The sequence below is a fragment of the Lissotriton helveticus genome, chromosome 4_1 (assembly GCF_964261635.1).
Source record: "Lissotriton helveticus chromosome 4_1, aLisHel1.1, whole genome shotgun sequence".
Classification (NCBI taxonomy): domain Eukaryota; kingdom Metazoa; phylum Chordata; class Amphibia; order Caudata; family Salamandridae; genus Lissotriton; species Lissotriton helveticus.
The window spans coordinates 1,244,111,084-1,244,131,736 of record NC_136063.1 but is presented as its reverse complement, the minus strand read 5'-3'; the positions used below and the strand labels follow the sequence as shown (position 1 = coordinate 1,244,131,736).

The 20,653-nt window shown below is 43.8% G+C and overlaps 1 long non-coding RNA gene across 1 annotated transcript in view; it reads right to left on the bottom strand.

Moving 5' to 3' along the window:
• LOC144827480 (uncharacterized) overlaps positions 1-20,653 on the bottom strand; it is a 67,938-nt gene that overhangs the window by 5,457 nt on the left and 41,828 nt on the right. Inside the window, exon 2 of the long non-coding RNA XR_013610206.1 lies at positions 1,499-1,529. This is a non-coding gene — a long non-coding RNA (uncharacterized LOC144827480). The remainder of the gene's footprint in view (positions 1-1,498; positions 1,530-20,653) is intronic.

Genomic DNA, 20,653 nt, shown 5'->3' with positions numbered 1-20,653 from the left:
CTTATGTTACTGGCATTTTTTAGTTATCCCTTTTGCCACCCCTGTTCCTTTTTTGATATCTCCTCCTATCACATAAGTCATATCCCATCCTTCCTTTCACAGGTTTCCGTTACACAACCACACACAATCCTCTCTCCCTCACAATTACCACCAAGTTAAGTATAGTTTTTGATGCACTGCGAACAATTCACTCTTATAGATTGTTTTGGGTTTAGGTTGCACTACTGAAAAAAAGGTCCTATTGAACATCATGTAATTGCATTGTGTTGTATATTCCATCGCTGTCCCTTGTATCTTTCCCAGCCCTGAGGAGTCGCGGAATTAACATTCCATCGCAACGAAACACTTGTCGGCTGCCTTGTCGAAGAAATTAAATGAAGACCTAAACTCTTCCATCAAACAAAAAGACATTGTGTTTTTTTCTATCAACTTTGTATTGAAGTTCACAAGTGTCTACAGTGACACATGTTTAATACACTTATTTTGTTGTGTGCAGAGGGTACCTCGTTACTATCTGTATTGTGAAATGTGCTAAAATATTAAAAAAATATTAGGGTCACATTAAAAAAATTGACACAACATGGACTCTTCTTATTATGCGTGAATCTAAATTACTTTGTTTCGAAAAATATTGTTCAAATAGGCATCTACATGTATATTTCATTTTAGTTTTAATGGACAGAGTGATAGCTCATACCTAATGACATATCAATGGACGAGCAAATTTACAGTGCTAGTCAACCCAGGATAGTCTTCCTATTGCAGTTGGTTAATGCAGAGGAAGAGGCTATGGCCCTCATTACCATTGAGCTGGTGTTGATGTATTAATTATTGCATTAATAAACGCTGATACCGATGTATCTGGAATTTAGCAGTTGCAATAATTATCGCCTATTTCAAGTTTGCCTGTGAAATGGGGCATTACATCCACATGTGCCAGTAATTACTAACTTTCGATTCGATTAGCTTTATTCGATTTCAAAGAAAGAAAATCATAAAAGCGACACCAATACAGAAAAATACATCAACACATTAATACATTTCACTTCATAAAAAGGTAAAATGAGCTTAAAGATAAATTAAATTAAATAAAATGAATCAGCTAATCAATATACAAAGACAATCAAAATGCAAAATCAAGGTACCGTATGCCGCATGCACAAATTAAAAAACTGGCGAAGACTGGCCACACAATACGAGACCTCTTATTGCCATCAGGAAATTACTCCATATTATCCGACATTATGATGGGACATATAGTGTTCTGGGGTAAAAGTCACTTAGAGACCAAACTGATATGGGACCATCCCCTATTTGTGGCTGCCGGGATTGGAGGTATGGTACGACATATTTATGTTTAAACTTCACAAGTACCAAATCGCCCGCGATGCTTTTTGTGAGAGGACCCAACCAGCCCACCCTTCGGACACTTAATATGGTCCCGTCTAAATAGGACAATTAAACAATTAAACAACAATTAAAGGGGTAAAAATATCACCTGGACATCCTAGGTGTGATACTCCTCCTAGCTGCTGGCAGTTGTCCAAGGTAAGAGAGTAGTTGAGTCAGATACATAGAGAGACAAAAAGAAACAAATAAATAGACAAATATTGGCGTCAGGCAAATAAAGTGTCAAGTACAGCCAACAATGGGTGTCAAATAGTATTCATAACACCACTAGTGTCAATCAAATGTACAACAAAAGATCCTTTGTGGGTCAAACATCCCTCTTAACTATTTGATAGGAGAAAAACGCTCCGCCTCACCTGTCTGCGGTGCAGGTAAACAGAGCACCGCTCTAGTGAGAGAAAGTACAAAAAATAGAGTAACCAGGACAGGTCAGTGAACACTGACTTCACATGATCATTATGTCGAGAGAGTGAATGACCCCGGTGTTCATGGAACAGAATAGAGGGCTGTTCCTTGCTTCTTTATCTATTCAACCCCTCTTTAAGGTTCAGTCGGGTCAAGAGTATAATTTGACCCTGGTCACACCATCCTAAGCATACATATGGAGCAAGGGGATCTGCTTTGCTTTAAATGTTAATTTTAAAATCAATGTAAGACAACCTGAGAACGGGTCATTAATACCTGGAGGTACGAGTATCCTCTTTTAAAAGGCTGATGTATCAAATGCCACTAAGGTCAAGATAGTGATATGAGCAAACCTATGTTATGGCTAATCCGGGAAAGTGTTTATCACTACTAAGTGGTTATCACAAACGCAACAGGTCATCCATTTGTTCAGCTATTTGTTGAAACTACTATATTCTCGCACTGATCTAAGCAGGTGATAATCAGGTGCACTGCATATAAATAGCCCCAAAATGCAACAGTGTGAACACAATGGTGGCCCTCTACGTAATAGCAAGGTGGCTACGAATGCGAGCAGCAGGACTGAGGATATGGAGATGGGAGGAGCGCATGTACAGACTGCGTGTTACACTGTTCCAAATGACTGAGGCTGAGATACATGAGAGGTACAGGCTACACCCCAAACCATCCTTGACATGATACGGGACCTGCAACCATTCCTGTAGGAGCATCAGACACCAAGGGTGCACGCCATACCAACACATGTTCAGGTGCTCTGTAGCCTGCACCTACTTGCATCAGGAAGTTACCAGGGGGTGATAGCTGTGGCAGGTGGTGTGTCACAGAGTTGCCTGTCCCAATTCTTCAACTCCTTCTTGGATGCCATGATGCAGAGAATGCATCACTCCATACTCTTCCCCTGCACACAGGTAGAACTGCAGAAGACAAAGCTGGATTTCTACCAAAAGGCACAGTTCCCACATGTAATAGGGTGCATTGCTGGGACCCACATACCAATCTGCCCACCTGCAGCAACAGAAGACATATACCAGAACCACAAATCTACGTATTCCATCAACGTACTGGTGATATATGATGCGGACAACATCATCACTGACATCGTGGCCAAATTTCAAGGGAGTACCCATGACTCCTAAATTATCAGGAACAGTGGGATCTACACACGTCTGGCTGGGGGTGAATTTGGAGAAGGATACCTGCTAGGTAAATCAATGTGACACACCCTGATGTATACCTTGGAGGAATGTGTTGGTGAATCTTATTAATGGCACTTCCTCTCCCATTTAGGTGACAGCGCATATGGCGTGCGGGTATTTATCCTAACTCCATACCTCAACCCTTCCACCCCAAGTGGGAGAAGATACAATGTGGCACATAACAACACTTGCAATGTTGTGGAGCGCACCTTTGGACTTCTAAAAAGCAGGTTCCGTTGCTTCCACAAAAGTGGAGGTGCACGTCCGTATCACCCCATCATCTGCTGCAAAATAATAGCAACATGTGCCATGCTGCATAACCTTGCCACAAAGAAAGGAATAGCAGTGGAACTAACTGACTCTGAGGACGAGAGTGAGGACTTTCCACAGACAGAGCACTGCGCAGCAGGTGTGGCAGCAGCACCAGATGGGAGACACAGACGGGCAGAGATAACACTCAACTATTTCTGAGTAAGTGAGGAGACACAGTCAGTTACTGTAAGTGAGTGACGGTGTTTAATTAGCATAGCACACCACCACAACATGAAGGGCGTTACATGCCAGTCCTAATTTAAATGCAGTTTCAAAAACCAAAATGGGTTACACCACCCATTTCAGTAAACCATGTGATGGCTGGCATTACTTCCTGCGCCCACGTGCACCGCTGCGTTCCTTGGGCACACTTTCCTTACTGCCAGCCTGTCCTGTAGCAGAGTGGTGCTGTTCGCGGCACCTCCTGGACTCTGTGAAAGGTGGCGTGATGCTTCTGCGGCTAGTAGCCTCTTCACTATCCCCCATCACCTGTAGTGGCTACCTGGTTGGTCTGCAGCACTTCTAGTGCACTAGTCACTGTGACCAACCCCCTTGCCACATCACTGCTGCAGTGGGCCATCTCCTCCTGCATGGCCACCGAGCGCCTGCAGAGCAGAGAGGTGGCAGTGGAGAGGCGGTTCACCGCCTGGGTATAGTTGTCAAGTTTCTGCCTCTCCCTGCGCCTTGCCAAACGGTCCTCATCCAATTTGCTGCACAGCAGCCTCACTGCCTTGGACATGTCCCTCATGTCCTCAACCACAGTATTGTTCATGTAACAGATGCCCTTCTCTATTTGCAGCATGTGCCCATTCATCTGTACCATCTGTCGCTGGACTGACCTTATGGCTTTGCCTTGCAGGCACTGCACCTTGATCATGTTCCCCTCAAGACAGGCAAACACACTCTCATCCTCGCCCTGTGAAGCTGGACTGGCTGCCCTTGCCCTGCGTTGTCTGGCACGTGTGTGGGCACGCACTTTGGGGGACTGTGAGCCAGCAACGTTGGCATCCCCAGCCACCATGGACTGTTGTCCCCCTATGCTGTCCCCCTCAGAAACCTCCATCTGCTGGAGGCTGGCCACTGCATGCCTCCTGGCTCTCGGTGCTGGTGGCGTTGATGGCGGCGGTGGTGATGGTAATGGTGGTGGTGATGGTGATGGTGGTGATGGTGGTGGTGGTGGGGTGGTGTGCCCTGCAGGTGACAGGACCTCCTCCTCTTGTGTCCTCTCTATCCTGAGTGCCTTTCCATTGCTCCCCTCTGCAGCCCTGCGCGATGGCTCGCTTGTGAAGATAGAATGTACATTTGCTCACTTATCTGGCAGCATTTGCGTAATAATAAATGGAATGCCTGCCTATGAAACTGACTGTCCTCTGCTTGCTAATTGCTGATGTGGGTCACATGCCTTTGGGTTCAGTGGACTGACTGTTCTGACATGTGTTACTTCTGACTACATCTCCCATAATGCATTGCTGGTTTTTAGGAAAACATGTACTGGAGTGGGATTCACAATGCCTCATTGGGGATTGGGGTTAGTGAGTGGGGGGCACAGAATGCAGTGCATGCATCTTACCTTGTGTGTTGCTAGCTCTGGCTGAGCTGTCTGCATCCCCACTCACACTCTCCGGCTGGAGGGTGGACTCGACCAGGAGATCCAGGGCAGTTGGTGCAGGTGCTGTGTTTCTCCCTCCACCTGTAAGGTTGGCTTGCTTCTTTCTCTCTGCCAGCCTCTCCTTAGCATGCCTCCTCAGGTCATACCAGCGTGTTTTTAGTTCCTCAATGGAGCACTGGTCACTCCAATGGCATTGATTTTTTCTTGTATGACCAGCCAAATCTGCCTTTTCTGGGATTCAGGCACTTGCAGAGACTGTTTCCCAAAAAGTTTGTTGTGGTCCTTTGTGGCATCCTTCCAGCTCCCTCTCACTGAATTTATGCTTCCTCTTTCTTTCAGCTGCTTCCTTCTCCCTCTCCTAGTAGTCCATATTTGCTCAGTGTTGTCAGCAAATGGGTTGTAGAGTTGCTCCTGGCTTGTTTGCTGTGCTCCCTGTCTCACTCCTGTGCAGCTGCATGGGTGTGGCCACTTCCTGGTTGGGAGGTAATGAGGATGCTCAGGATTGGCTGATGCGACAATTACCGATTTTTTAAATTACTGAATCGGTATTAAGGAATCAGTGATAATGATTCGGTAATGGGTAATCAGTATTTATTTTTACCGATTCTTTCCGAATCGCTAATTTGTACCGCTTATTACCAACATTATGTACATCTGAAATACAGAGTTCTTAATAGCGAATCGGTAAAAATCACTATTAAGGACTCAGTATTTCTGAATTACCTACATCTGGCCCTTTGTTACATACTACATTTAGCACAGCAGTAGAGTCTCTGTCTGTCCAGGCTCCAGCTATATTTTTCTTGTTTCAAAAACAGAAAGGTCCCCCTATGAGTGTAGCAGCTGCTGCCCCAGTTTGCTGAATATTGTGAACTTAAAAATGCAAGCAAGAATTCGGGAAAACAGACTCCAGAAGGCACCTGTAGTCATAAACTAGTGCTGTTTATCTTTCTGAAAAAATACTATTTCCAAATGTCATTGATTCATTGGTAAATAAATTGAGCTCGACATTTATTACTTCAGGTATAGAACTGCATATGTTTGGTTTCATGACAAAGAAATGTCTGACCCCCTTTCTAACTCAACTTCGTTTTTGTGAGACATTTAAAAGCAGCTGAGTGTTAGACCTCAGAATCTCTACTGGGTGTTAGCAAGTGATCTTCTCCACCAGGAATGAAGAGGTGCTGACTTTCAAGCATCTAACCACCAACCAAGATGGCATAAACATTATGTATTTGGCTACAGGAAGCCAATTTAGGACCGCCTATCCTGTTATAATGCAACCAAACTTATTATTCTAATAGTTTATCTTGGTTTTCACATTCTTGACTGGTTGGAGCTGTCTGAACTTTCTCTGAGGTAGCACTTCAAAGCGAGTTTGGCATAGTCAAGTTTGTTGGAACTTACAACAATTTATAGTGAGTTTGCTCTATGGGAAGCACAGCTTGCTTCAATTGCAGAAGGTAGAAAAATGTTGGTCTGAGTACTTACACTATGGGTGAGTCAAAATTTAGGTGGGAGCCCCAAACCCACAGGGTTTCTTGCTGTTTTAGTTTAGGTAGCCTTAGGCCTAATAGATCTGGAGGATGGGGATTAATTTATGATGTTGATTGGAAATATTCAATAAAAGTTAAAGTGGTATTCTACGTTTTAGTGGATACAGGGATCCTACAATTCCAGAGTATTGCATAGGTATAGAGATTATGCACTGACTGTGCCAATGAATTATCAAAATGTAGACCCCGATAACATCTGGGACTCAGCATTATCGCTGGGGGGCCTTGTTAACATATTTTTACATGTTAAATTATTGAATAAGAAATATTGTGTGATTATTATTAATTTGTATAATAAGTATAGTCATAACTGATAAATACATGATGTTGCACTTGAAATGTTTAATTAGAAATGGTTAAAAGTGTAATTAATTATATAGTTTAGTTATGCCATATTTTCGTAAAGACACCATTTTATAAAAATGAATACACTTTCTAGGTCTTTTTTCATCCTTCTCCTGCTCATAACCCCTCCCATTCAGTGTCTGCCTCCAAGTCTTCTCTTTCCTCAGCTTCTGAAGACCACAGTACAATATGACGTTACTGAATATTTCTTTTACAGAGCATGTATTGTGCATAAAATTTTCAATCATGTTCTTGATTAAACTTTTTGAAGGGCAATTCCACAGGAATTTTTGTTGCTAGCCTGCTAGCATATTAGTGTATTAGTCTTTATTTGAAGAAGTTTTGTATTGAATTTTTGCATGTCTGAATTACTGTTGAAGGTAATGGAAGATTTTTTATTATTCTTAGAAATGAGCTACTGTTATGTACTTTAATATAACGATCCATTTTCTGATTTGTCAAAAATGTGCTGTTGATAGTCATGCATTGCTGAATCTGTTTCTTCTGCTCATCTTGATGTATAAAATGTGAATAAAAACCCCTGTATGTATATTGTTGGCGGCTACTACCATTTTATTTTTAATTAAATCTGGAGACTTTTAATTTCCTCACAAAACTCTGTCTGATTGAATAGAAACTTCTTTTCCCTGTTAGAAATGCTATTGAAGTTGTTTATGAGCCTGGCGTTTAGAGTCCTTACGACTAGGGCGCTCGACCTCGGACCTGGGGATCTGGGTTCGAGTCTCGGTAAAGACGCCAAAAACCTCCTGTGATTCTGGGCAAATCACTTACAGCCTGATTCATGAAGCTAAATTGCACTCGCAAAGGGCAAGATTCTCAGAATCTTGCCTTTTGCGAGTGCAATTTTGGCATTTGGGATTCACAATCCCAAATGCAAAAATCGCTAATGAAGAATTAGCTAATATGCGAGAATTAGCATTTAAGGAATCTCTATTAGAGATTCCTTAAATGCTATTCATGACACTGTCAAAAATTGCGATTTTGCAAATTTGGGCCGCTATTTACCGAGAGGTCAGACCTCTCGTTAAATAGCAAAAACTTAGAAAAATGCTTTTAAAAGCATTTTTCTAAGTTGCATGTTGCACACACACATGTCCTTTGGACATGTGTGTGCGCAACACCTGTTCAAATGTGCATTTTAGGGGTGCTACAGGGTGTCCTTTGGTCACCCCTGGCACCCTTAAAATCGCTATCTTATTTGCGAGTAGTAAATTGCTACTCGCAAATAAGGGATACTCCCCATTCATTCCTATGGGCCTTTTGGCCCATAGGAATGAATGGGGAGTTATTCCTTTTTTTGCGAGTAGCAATTTTCTACTCGCAAATAGAGAACATGTAGGAATCGCTATTTATTTAGCAATTCCTACATGAATACCGTTTTGCGTGTCCTCAATAGCGAGTCGCTATGATTCGCTATTAGGGCCACGCAAAACGGCCCGTACATGAATCAGGCTGTAACAGCCTGATTCATCAAGCCGAATTGCGCTCGCAAAGGGCCAGATTCTGAGAATCTGGCCCTTTGCAAGCGCAATTTTTGCATTTGGGATTCATCATCCCAAATGCAAAAATCGGTAATTGCTAATTCGCTAAATTGCGAGAAATTACATTTAAGGAATCTCTATTTGAGATTCCTTAAATGCAATTCAGCAACCATTTTTAAATTGCTAATTCGCAATTTTGGGCCGCTATTTACCGAGAGGTCAGACCTCTCGGTAAATAGCAAAAACTTAGAAAAATGCTTTTAAAAGCATTTTTCTAAGTTGCATGTTGCACACACACATGTCCTTTGGACATGTGTGTGCGCAACACCTGTTTCAATTTGCATTTAAGGGGTGCTACAGGGTGTCCTTTGGACACCCCTGGCACCCTTTAAATCGCTATCTTATTTGCGAGTAGCTAATTGCTAATCGCAAATAAGGAATACTCCCCATTCATTCCTATGGGCCTTTTGGCCCATAGGAATGAATGGGGAGTTATTCTTTATTTGCGATTAGCAATTTGCTACTCGCAAATAAGGAATATGTAGGAATCGCTATTTATTTAGCAATTCCTACATGAATACCGTTTTGCAAGTCCTTAATAGCGATTCGCTATGAATCGCTATTAGGGGCTCGCAAAACGGCCCGTTGATGAATCAGGCTGTTAATCTCCCCGTGCCTAAAATGAATGCGTGTCCTCATGTAACGTAACTGGTGCTATGTAAGCGCTCTGATACCTGATTCGGTTCGGGTCTAGTTCGCGCTATATAAAACTCTGCATAAAAAACAAACTAACTTCTGAATTTGTACTCTGAGCCTTCAAGGCATGCTCTGATGTATTTTGCATTGCTACTTCTGATACTTTTTGTAATATAACTCTTTAACTATTTATTAATCTAGAACTCAGTTCTTGAGTGGTCTCAGTCATTAATTTGAATTACTCTTCTATTTTGTTGGACTAATGTTGTTCAGGAAGATGTTGCTCACTGATAGATCAAGGGTGCTGGAGCCAAATTACCAGAGGTAAAGTTTGGGTGAATAAAACATTGGGGTTCAGAAAATTATTGGGCTTTGAACTCCTACAAATGTATCTGCAGAGGATGGTTGTGGAAGAGCACCTCCTTATTTTTAGGTATTCCTAAAATAGGTTCAATCTTTTTCTTTAATTTTAGAGTCTATATTAACTGGGCCCATGGAGAAATAAGTTTTGGAGACTGTGCCAAAAGACTGGTGCTTCAGTGACTCCTTAAGAAGTGACAAGCATTCCTCAACGATCTGGAGTCGAAGTATGAATAGGGCAAAATTACTTAGTAAATGTGCATTGAATTATGAGTTTGTGAGACGGATTACTGTTTCTGTTGTGAGTTGTTTGGGTATGCAATGATGATTGTGGATTGAAATGGCAGAACAATCACAGTTGTGTTCAAGTTTTATTCATATTTGTAAACACATTTGAGCTTTTACCTTTTTAAAGGGTTGGTTAGTTTATCATATTTGTCGAAATCCAAGATCTCGAGATACATTGAAAGTAGTTGTCTCTAATTTTGGCATGTGGAGCTAGGCGCACCTTTCACATTGATAGGGATTATGAATGAACACATTTCTCTTCCTAGTTTGAATATCTGGTTCACGTAGGTTGCTTTGCTTTTGTGCACTGCGCAAGCACACTCAATGGGGTGAATTACCACAGGATGGAAATCTATCTAGTATAAACGTAGTACTTGGGAAATGTTTCCTGGTTTTTGTCGTGACTTTGAATTTTGGTTTAATTTCTGAAGTTCTATGGTTTGAGATTGAGATGATTTACTTGATTTATTGACTTTTTCTTCCTTTCTAGGCTAACCAGACATGGGTTTATTTGGTTATTTGAATTTAAAGTGATATTGTAGCGGTTTTCTTGTTGACAGAGAAGTTGTGCTTTGATTAGTAGTTCAGCCAGGGAGCTGTGCTTGGATTGGTGAAATGGCATCAGAAAGCAGTGCTGCGACAGGTGGGTTGCTGAGAAGCCACGCAGTGATAGGTTGACCTTTGACAGAGCCACCCTGCAATCAGTCATAGTCTACTAGTATGTTTGCTGTGAATTTATATTGATTTCTAGTTTGTTTTGAGAAGAGAGAGAAATTGAATGTTTATTAGTGAAGTCTAAGGTTACTCTTGCACCTGGGTTGGGCCTAGGGAGAGCAAACATTACCTGTCTGATTGGTGAGATGTCAACATAAAGGAGTACTCTGGTGGGTTGCTGAGAAGCCACGCTGTGATTGGTTGACCTGTGACAGAGCCACCCTGCAATTAGTCATTGCCTACTAGGTTGTTGGTGTGAATTTAGGTTGATTACTGGTTTGTTTTGAGTCGAAAGAAGAATGGTCTGTTTATTAGTGATGTTTAAGGTTACTCTAGTACATAGGGAGGGCAGACATTCCCTGCAGAAAGAACGCCAGCCTGTGAAATTATAACAAATATTGGGTACTATATGTGTACTAGGCTTATACATTGTAATAAAAATACCTCACTCAATGAATTTTTCAATTTCCATTAGAGGGCACTTTAATATTAAGAAACTAGGGGGCATATTCACGAGCCCCCTATGCAACTTTTTGTGATGCTCCGGCAGCACAAGTCGGAAAGTCATACCTCTGAGGCCAAGCAAATCCACTATGCATGGCTTTGAATGGCCTCATAGATATGTAGTAAGGCAAATCTCTGTGCTTGGGAGGTGTTCCATGGGCCATGCAGTGTGTTTTGTCACACAACACCCATGGATTTTAATATTTCCCCAGATTTCTGAGAGCATGTAAACCTGGGTAAGCGCAAAATCCTTACACCTTCTTAGGTGACACATAATAATGAAAATTACCTTTATTTCTCCTAGTTTCTTCCTCTTTTTATAAGCGAATCTTAGGATAGTTTTTATGCAGGAAGATGCCCCTTCCTTCATGAAAACAATTCTGCCCACAACACAGGCACCCTTGCACCATGTCGAAAAGTTGCTTGCATTGGCTCTAGGCTGCTGAAATGGCACTAGCACAACAGTAAAAGGCAGGAATTGCATTACTTCCCCTTCAATTTGGCAGAGTGCAGCACATTAAGCCGATTTACTGTGCTGCCATACACCAAATCCCAGAAATGAGGGCCTTAATTTCATGATACACACCTTGTATGACATGAAACTGACCACTAGACTTACCAGTTTAAGGAGCTTAATAAGTGGAATCTTATGGCCACACAGAAAGAGAGAAAGATAGCAGCAAATCAGGTGAAGATATCATTTAGGCAAAGGCTTGAAAGTCAAATGAATTGACAGTAGAAATGTTGGAAAGAGGAAATGACTGAATGTGTAAAAATATGTTTTGCTATAGTTACAGAGAAAGAAGAGCAGGATTAAAACAAAGTGAAAAAGAACAGTGAACAAGCGGAGGAATCTGCTGATGATGATAAATTCATGTGAGTGTTTGAATCATACACCTCCACCATTTATAGATGGAGTGACAGATGCTGTTCCAGTTACTGAGGAAGTGGACACATGTGCTGGGAGAGATAGTGTGGGAGATACAAACTTCTAGTGGGGTGATACTAAGTATAGCAACAGAGATGGTGTTGATGGCAGTGCCCAGTATGAGTAGACAAATGCCTTCTGAACCTCAGACAGAGATTGTTGCACCTGTGGAAGCAGTGAAAGGTGAGGGTACTCCTAAAGAAATTAGCATAGGCATTTGAAGGGATTCAAAATATGATTAAAGAACAGCCAGTTGTGCAAATGAGGCGCATGATGACCTAGAGGAACTGGCTAATGATTCAGAAGTGGACATCATCAAAATGAAAAATGTGAGGCGAAATTCCAAAATGGATTTGACACCTGATAAAGTTAAGGAAATTGGCTTATCTACTTTAAGAGCTCATATTACAGATTTCATTGAGACACCCAAAGTTTGTTAAAAAAAATATTGAGATAGATGGAAAAAGGGGACCACAAACAAAAATACCCGGCGCGTGTAGGGTAAGAAAGCAGAAAACATCCAGATTAAGGATGGAATGCAAAGCAAATCAAATGTTCACCACCAGTCAATTGCTGTTTCTGCCTTTGTCACCCCAAGTGGGCTGGGCATGTCCAGACGTGGGTCCCCTGCTCTCCTAGCCACTGGAGTCAAGCTATCCTGGCTGATGAGGGTTGAAACTCCGAAACCGGGCCTAGGACACTTATTTCCAGTCCAGGGAAAACATGGCAGATCGGGCTGGACTGTTCGCATTAGGCACAGGGTAAAGACTGATTTGCATATGGTTGGGTTCAAAGTGGAATGGCATGGTGAGCAAAAATAAAATGGATTTAGGCCCAGATCTCTGTACTGGGGTGAAGGCTTTGACATTGTTCTGCATTCTGTCCATCGATGTTGTTTTCGCATTTGTCACCCGAGTGGGACGGGTATGCCCACACGTGGGCCTTTTTCTCTCCATGCCACTGGAGTCGAGATATCCTGGCTGGTGAGTGGTGAAACCCCAAAACCGGTCCTAGGATGCTTGTTTCCAGTCCCGAGATGACCTGGCCTGGCAGTTCGGGCTGAACTGTTCCCATTGGGCTCAGGGTCAAGACTGATTTGCATATGTCTGGGTTAAAACTGGAATGGCATGGTGAGCAAAAAAACAATGGATTTAGGCCCAGATCTCTGCACAAGGGTGAACTTATGACATTGTTCTGCATTCTGTCCATCAATTGTTGTTTTTTCAACTTTCTAAAAATGGCACTTTCAATCTGTAATTTAAAATCTGGCTTCACCATAAGTTAGGATTTTTCATTTTTATTACAATTGCAAAGACACCAAAAATGAACTGGTTAACTGTTCCTATTAGCAAAAACAGCGTAATAAATATAGGGCCAGATTAACGGCCCTACTAAATTGCGATTCGCAATTTGCGCTTGATTGCGAGTTACAATTTGTGAATCGCAATCCACTATGTACAACAGTGTCAGAGAAACTGATTGCTGTTCCCAATGGGGTCACAAAATGCAAGGCTCATTAATATTAATGAGGCAATCGCATTTTAGTGACCCCATAGGGAATGGCTGGCCCTCCCAGGGATGGTGACCCGCTGGGCTCAGCAGACCATCATGACTGGGACTGCTTTTAAATAAAACGTACCTAAGTTCTCGCTGTGCCAGAGTGGTTTGGCCTGTGTGAATATCCCCTCCCACCCCAAACTCTTAGTAGCCACCTCCCACACATGTGCACCACATGCTCAGTCGGACCAGTCAGGGCAGGCCTCAAAGACTGTACATATAGAGCGCCCCCGAAGCCGCCCCAGGGAGGAGCCACCTATGGATCTGAACGGCCAGGTCACCCAGCGGCCTATACATACGTTGATTGATTGCTGCCAGCTGCGATGCCCAAAAGTACTTCCTAATATCCGGAAGTCCAATGCCCCCATCAAACCACCCCAACATGAGTTTGTGTGTTGCGATACGAGGAGGTTTTCCCTACCACAGCAAATCTCGAACGATACAGTTGATTTCGTTGAAATACGAGGTGTCGACAGGAAGTGGAGTTTTTTATATGGCATATAGGAATCTAGAAAGGGACATCATTTTGAATAGTGCCGCACACCCCAAAAGGAGCAATTTTCAGTGTTGGACATCTGATTTTAGATGCTCTAGAGGCAGAAGGAGAATACACTTGTAAAATCTGGATAGATCTTTAGAGACCCATTGATTGCCTCTTCCAATTGGCAGTCCCGAGGGAGCAAAGGTCACTTGCCGTAAAGGACATAGAGCACAGATTTAGACCAATTTATCGAATATCCCGCAAACCTGCCAAACACATGAAATATGTCCATGACCACATTGAGGGACGCAGCGGGGGAGGCCAAATAGAGCAAGATATCATCCGCGTATAGCGAAATGTGGTCCTCCTACCCTGATATCCATTTAAGGCACCTGATGACAGGGTCCTGGCGGACCCATGTTGCCAAAGGCTCAAGGGCCAAGGCTAAGAGAAGCAGGGACAGGGGGCACCCCTGTCTGGTGCCACTGCTGAGAACGAAAATGGGAGACTTTCTATTGTTGATAACTACTTGGGCAAGCGGCTGATTGTGTAGAAGCTGCACCCAATTGACAAATTTGAGGCCAAAATCCAGTTTAATAAGGACTGCGAACATGTAGGGCCCTTCAATGGTGTTGAATGCTGAAGCAGCATCCAGGGATACCACAACAGCGTCTTCTCTGACTGTGTCTACCCGGCACAGCACTCCCTGGAGAGTGCGCAAGTTGAGGGAGGTATTCCTAGCAGGCATAAATCCCGATTGGTCTGGATGGATCAAGCGGGTGAGTACCCTGAGCAGGCCAGTGGCAAGAACCTACGCTAAGATTTTTGCCTCGCAGGTAAGTAACAAGATGGGCCTGTAGGATGAACACTTGTTGGCTTGCTTACCCACTTTTTGAATGACAACAATGTTGGCGAGTCGTTCATCCTCAGGAAGGATGTTCTCTTTTTTACTTTCGCTGTACATTTCGGTGAGATAGGGTGCTGTGTTGCCCGTTATGAGCTTGAACAACTCGATGAGCAGGCCGATACAGCCCAATGCTTTTCGCCCATGTAAGTCCTGAATGGCTTTCTCAACCTCCACGACCGTGATGTTGAGAACGAGGTCAGAACATTCCTCCTCGGTGAGTGACGTCATCGAGATATCACGTAAAAGCAAGGAAGCGTCTTCCTCTGTATGCGGCGTGTGGGACATGTAAAGTGTCTGATAGTATTTGCCAAATGCGGCTGCTATATCCCTGGGTGCAGTAAGGTGGGAATGGGAGTCTGACTCTATCTCAACCACTACACGATGAGCCCTACCCTGCATTCCAGCCAAGCCAGTAATTTGCCAGCCTTATCGCCTACATCATAGCTTCTGCTGAGTTTGGCCCTATAGAGTGTCTTGGCAGCCTCCATATCTAGGTCAGATAACTTCTTGACCTTGACACACAGTTTTTGACGCATCTCCTCTGAGTCCTGTATCCGGACTGCATTCTCTAAGTCTAAGATTTTCTCCTCTAAGCGAGTCATGTCTGCGCCCTTCTCTCTACGCTGTTAAGACCACCCCCTGTATAATGACCTTATAGGCCTCCCAAAGCGTATTCATCGAGTCAACCGACCTGCCGTTTTCATAAAAATAAAGGTCCGACTCACTCAAGACCTTGCCCCTCATTTGGGGAGCCGTGAGGTACCAGGAGTTAATCAGGACAACACGGCCGACTGTGGGCTCACCTACCTCTAGGCGACATTGTATGGGTGAATGATTGGAGATCTCCCTAGCCAGGTGTTGTATGTCTCAGACGGTGTGGAGTTGGTGTGCTAGTGTCAGCACATAATCTATACGGGACATACTGCGATGAGGCCCAGATAAGTAGGTGTATTGTAGTTCGGCCGGGTGAAGGCTCCTCCAGACATCCACAAGTCCCATTGCTCCCAGAAAGCTATGGATACCCCTGTGGTAGGGCTGCAGGGTCCTCTGGGGCATTCCGTCGAGGCAAACAGAGACAATAGAATTGAAATCGCCCCCAGCTTTTTTTTTAATGCAGCCTGTTTACCTTAAAGGAAAATGGGATGCATTTAAAAAAATAAAAATGAAACATTTTTGTTTAATTTTTTGAGGGCAGGCAGTGATCCCTAGGACCACTGCCTGCCCTTAAAAAATATTTTCTCATGCATTTGTAAAGGGGAAGGGGTAATTTGCGAGTGTTTTGCGACCATAATTGCAGTCGCAAAACATTCATAAATGGCTCATGAGTCACTATTAGGAAGGGAACGCCCCTTACTAATTGCTTAGTGACTCGCAAAAAAGGTTTTGTTCACGGACCTAAAGTTTTTAGTATGCGCAAACGGATCTATAACCATTTGGGCATGCTAAAAAACATTGTATATCTGGCCCTTGATGAGGTAACTCCAATGATATCCTAATATAGAGGTATGTCTTGCAGTAGTGAGAAAGAAATGTAAGGGTTTATCACTACCAAGACATGTAAAACGTAAAAATAAATGTCCTACTTTTTAAATAATTTGCTCCCTTCCCTCTGGGCTGGCTAGGGTCTAAAATAGGGATGACTTACATGCATTATAAAGTAAGGTTTGGTCATGGAAAAAGGCAATTTAAAACTGTGTGCACAGGCTGCAATGGGACGCCTGAGACATCTTTATAGTGCTTCAAGCCCACAAGTAGTATCTAATTTACAGGCCCTGGGCACAAATAATGCCATTTTACTAGGCGCTTACAAATGAATTAAATATGCCTATTAAGTATAAGCCAATGTTAACATGTTTTAAAAAGTGAGCACATGCACTTTACCACTCATTAGCAGTGGGAAAGTGCCCTTTGTCTGAGGCCAGCAAAAGAAGCTCAAGAAAAATAATGGGGGTGAAGGCAAAACGTTTGGGGAAACAACACTCTAAGGTTGACAGGTGTAACATGTGCCACACCCCAGCTGAAAGTGGGGAGAACTACCCATTATCCTGGGAGTTTACATCATCAAGGTGAAAAAATCTGAAGAGACCGTCAGCATTGGCATGATCTGACTCAGAGTGCTGTTCCACCGCAAAGTCTATTCCCTGGAAGGATATAGACTACCTCAACAATTTGGGATTCTCACTCCTCATCTGCATCCACCATCTGAGGGCCTCTGGTGATCTATGTAAACCAGGAAGTGAATACCAAACAATTATGATCTGAGCTTCTTCAGTACCCCAACCACAGCTAAAGCTTCACTCTTGATAGCACTCCACCTTTGTTCCCGGGGAAGTAGCCTCCTACTGATGAAGGCTACAGGCTGGTCTAATGCCCTCCTCAATCAACTGTGATAATACTGCCCTTTTGTCATGCTCTGAGTCATCAGTTTGCAGAATAAACTTCTGGGAATGTCAGGGACCTTGAATACAGGAGCTGTACACATGGCCTGTTTGAGAGAGTCAAGGCAGTCTGACAGGTCTCTGTCCAGATCCGATCTCTGTCCAGATCCACATCCTTGAATTCCTTTCGAAGTCAGTTTAGGAGGGCAAAAATGGTGCTATACCCCTTGACAAAACTCCTGTAGAATCCAGTGAGGCCCAGGAAGGCCCTCATCTCTGTCTGCATTTGGGGGGAAGGGGTTCCCAGGTCACGATGGTTTCCCTCTTGGCCTGGAGGGGCCCACCCACCAGTTGTTCCAAGTACCCCACTGGCCCCTGCACTATCTGACACTTAATGGCCTTGATAGCTAATCCTGCCTTTTGTAGAGTCTAAAGCACTTGCAGGGAGTGCAACACTTGGTCCTCCCAGCTGCTACTGTAGACAGCTATGTAATACAAGTAAGCAGTACTGAAGGCCTTCTTCCAGAAAATCTGTATATGGCTGGAAAGGACGAGAATGCGGTTAACCACATCCTCAAAGGGTTTCTTAAGAGCTTGCAACCACCCCTTCTTCAGCAAACTGAGATGTCCATTGACTGGGTGACCATAGAGGAGCTCAAAGGGGTTGAACCTTGCTCTTTTCTGTGGTACCTCTCTTTAGGCAAAAAGTAGTCAGGGCAAGAGGACATCCTACTTCTGCCTCATAGGCTCCGGTAGGCCTATAATCATGCCCCTGAGGGTCTTGTTGTATTAAATGCTCAAGTTAGGCCCATGTAGTGAATCTGCTCATTGCATACATTGTCCTCTTTTTTACAATAACATTTCTGCTGTGACCTTTTCTACATGTTCACATGTGCAACAATGTTGGGTTAACTTCTCTGAAACTCCTTCTGTTTACATCTGGTTCCACATAACATTACCACGATGGCTTGGGCACCAAGTACAAGGCCTTTTCGCATGAATGTATAACTGTCATTCTGTCCTCATCCACTGGGCGACAGGGCTATCTACATATCCATAACATTGCTAATCTATACATGCATCACAAGGATGGTTTTTATTATAAATAATCAGCATCTCACAGGATTACTAGAGGAGGCACTTCAGCTGACACCGATGGGCCCTGCATGCCTAGACTTCACCATGCAGTGGTCTGTGAGGGGTGTCCAGTTTGAGACCAAGACTGGGTCCCACATTCTCACGTGCCAGGTAATGGGGTTGGATTGTCCCGTGGGGGGATGCTTGGCTTTATACCACTCACACACTCAAAGTACGCACAGAGTAGGGTTTCCATAGTAGGAGTATGCCTGACTACTATCTTGTAATATATACATGCATATGTACAGTTTTAGCACCGTTTTACTCTTTTGGTGCTTGTAACCACTTTCATCTGGTTCTGTCTACTAATTCTCACACCACATGTATTTTATTCAAGAATATTGTTGGTTCAATAAATATATTGAAAACTTCCCACTTTGTATTCTCTGTATATTTCTCTGAGAACAAAAGAGCATGAGTGATTGAGTGTTAGACTTGGCATCTTTTGACGTGTTTCCCCTAACTTTTGACTTTCTGGCCTCCCGGTTTTGATTGACTCTGTATGGAGCATTTTAGAGACCATGGGGGTTGATCTGTGGAAAAGTAAATTTTGTCATGTTCTGTGTCCCTACGTGTCATCCATCATATGTTATGTGTGCATGATTAAATATGCATATGCATTCCCTATGTTCGATTAATGACGCAATTACAGTTGTGTCCACCTCTAGTATGGCAGTTTCCAGTTCTCGTGAATACTACGAATATCAGGCCCATGTAAAGCTACGTTGCCACGTTTCTCAGTGTGCACGTTATTTCATTGTAAAGTCCCCGTTTCTAGGCCTCAAAAGGGCCTGGACACTAGATTCAGCTCCTGTCTCCTGTCTCCTGAAGCCCTCGCTGAGGAGCGATACAGCCCCACCTGTGTCCTCGACCCTTCACTTACTTCCTGCCTCGCAGTGCCCGGCTCAGCCTGGCTCTGCCTCTGAGTCTGCCAAGAGTATGTTATGATTCCAGTTATCCGTTCAGTCCTCCTTCTCTGCATTCCTAAAGCTACTGAATCGCATCAATAGTTTCCGTCATTGTCTAGCCTTCACGTCTCCATGTAAGAGAAATACTGCATTTAATGGTCATTTAATATTCTTCATCACGCACCACATGTAGAATAATGCATGGTCCAGTCTTAGTGTCTGTTAGCCTTTCCCCTCCTGACTTCTAGTTTATATCAACATGTTCTCTAAACATCAGATACTAGATACTGTTTAGGTACATGTCGCCCTGACTCTCCAGACTTCAGTCTCTGCTCCTAGCACAGAGTTCGAAGCCCCCAGCTTCTCCTAGTAACACGTCATTGCTAGTTTGCGCGCACCATCAGGTTAGAGGTCCCGGCTCCTCAGGTAGCCCCCTCCATGGTTTCCGCCCCATTCATGACATATTCTGTTACGTTTGCATCACATGTCTGTGTATACGCCCTGTTACACCTCTTTTCACCCTTATCTTTCGCGACTACTACGCGTCACACCCTTTACTCCACCCACTGCTACGCCTATTGCAATGTAATGCTATGTGTTTGCGATATGTATATATGCCCATGTACTGTTATTAAAAAGTCATCTTTTGTCCCGATCCTGACCCCGACAGCGCTGTCGGGCCCTGCCATCCTATTCCTGTGCAGGTGGTCCTGTTCCTGTCCTTTATGCTGTAATAAACCTGCAAACTCCTACTACCTCGAATCTTGACTCTTATTTATTGAGCTATCTGTTATTCATTTATTCATTCAAAAATAGGGTATTATTTATTTATTTACCACATAATGGCGCCCGAATAGGGACCTGCCCTTTCCCCACGCGTCGGTGAAGCCACGCCGACCCCCTGACCCTCTGCAGTCGTGACGGAACTCTTCTGCGCACCGGCAGATATTTCTGCTTCAAGTATCCCTCAGGCCCACGGAGGAGACGGAGGAGGCGGTCCAGCATCCAGACGAAACGGTGGAGGAACGCGGCGAGTCCCGACCAGAGCCCAAGCCGAGAGTCCGAGAGTCCAAGGTTCGAGGTATCCGGAGGCCCACCCGTAACAGAAGTCCGAAGTTCGTCCGTCCGTCGTCGTAGCAGTCCAGTCCGATCCGAGGCCTTCCGTTCTTGCTGCCCGGTGAGTACCGTCGCTGGGGTAGTATCTAGACAGGGTCAATCTAAATTGACTCTGGTCTGTGGGTTGGTGGTACACAGACCCACAAACGAAGTGTTCACCTAGGTGGATACGGGTCTTGATGCGTCCCTTTATGGGACCGGTATGTTCCGTACTGTTTCAGCAGTGCATCCAGTAACTCTAGTCTGTTCCGTTCTCGAGAAATTCTTGTGTTTCTGTTCACAGTATTCCAGGTAATATTCTGTCCGAACTGTTATGTTATGAT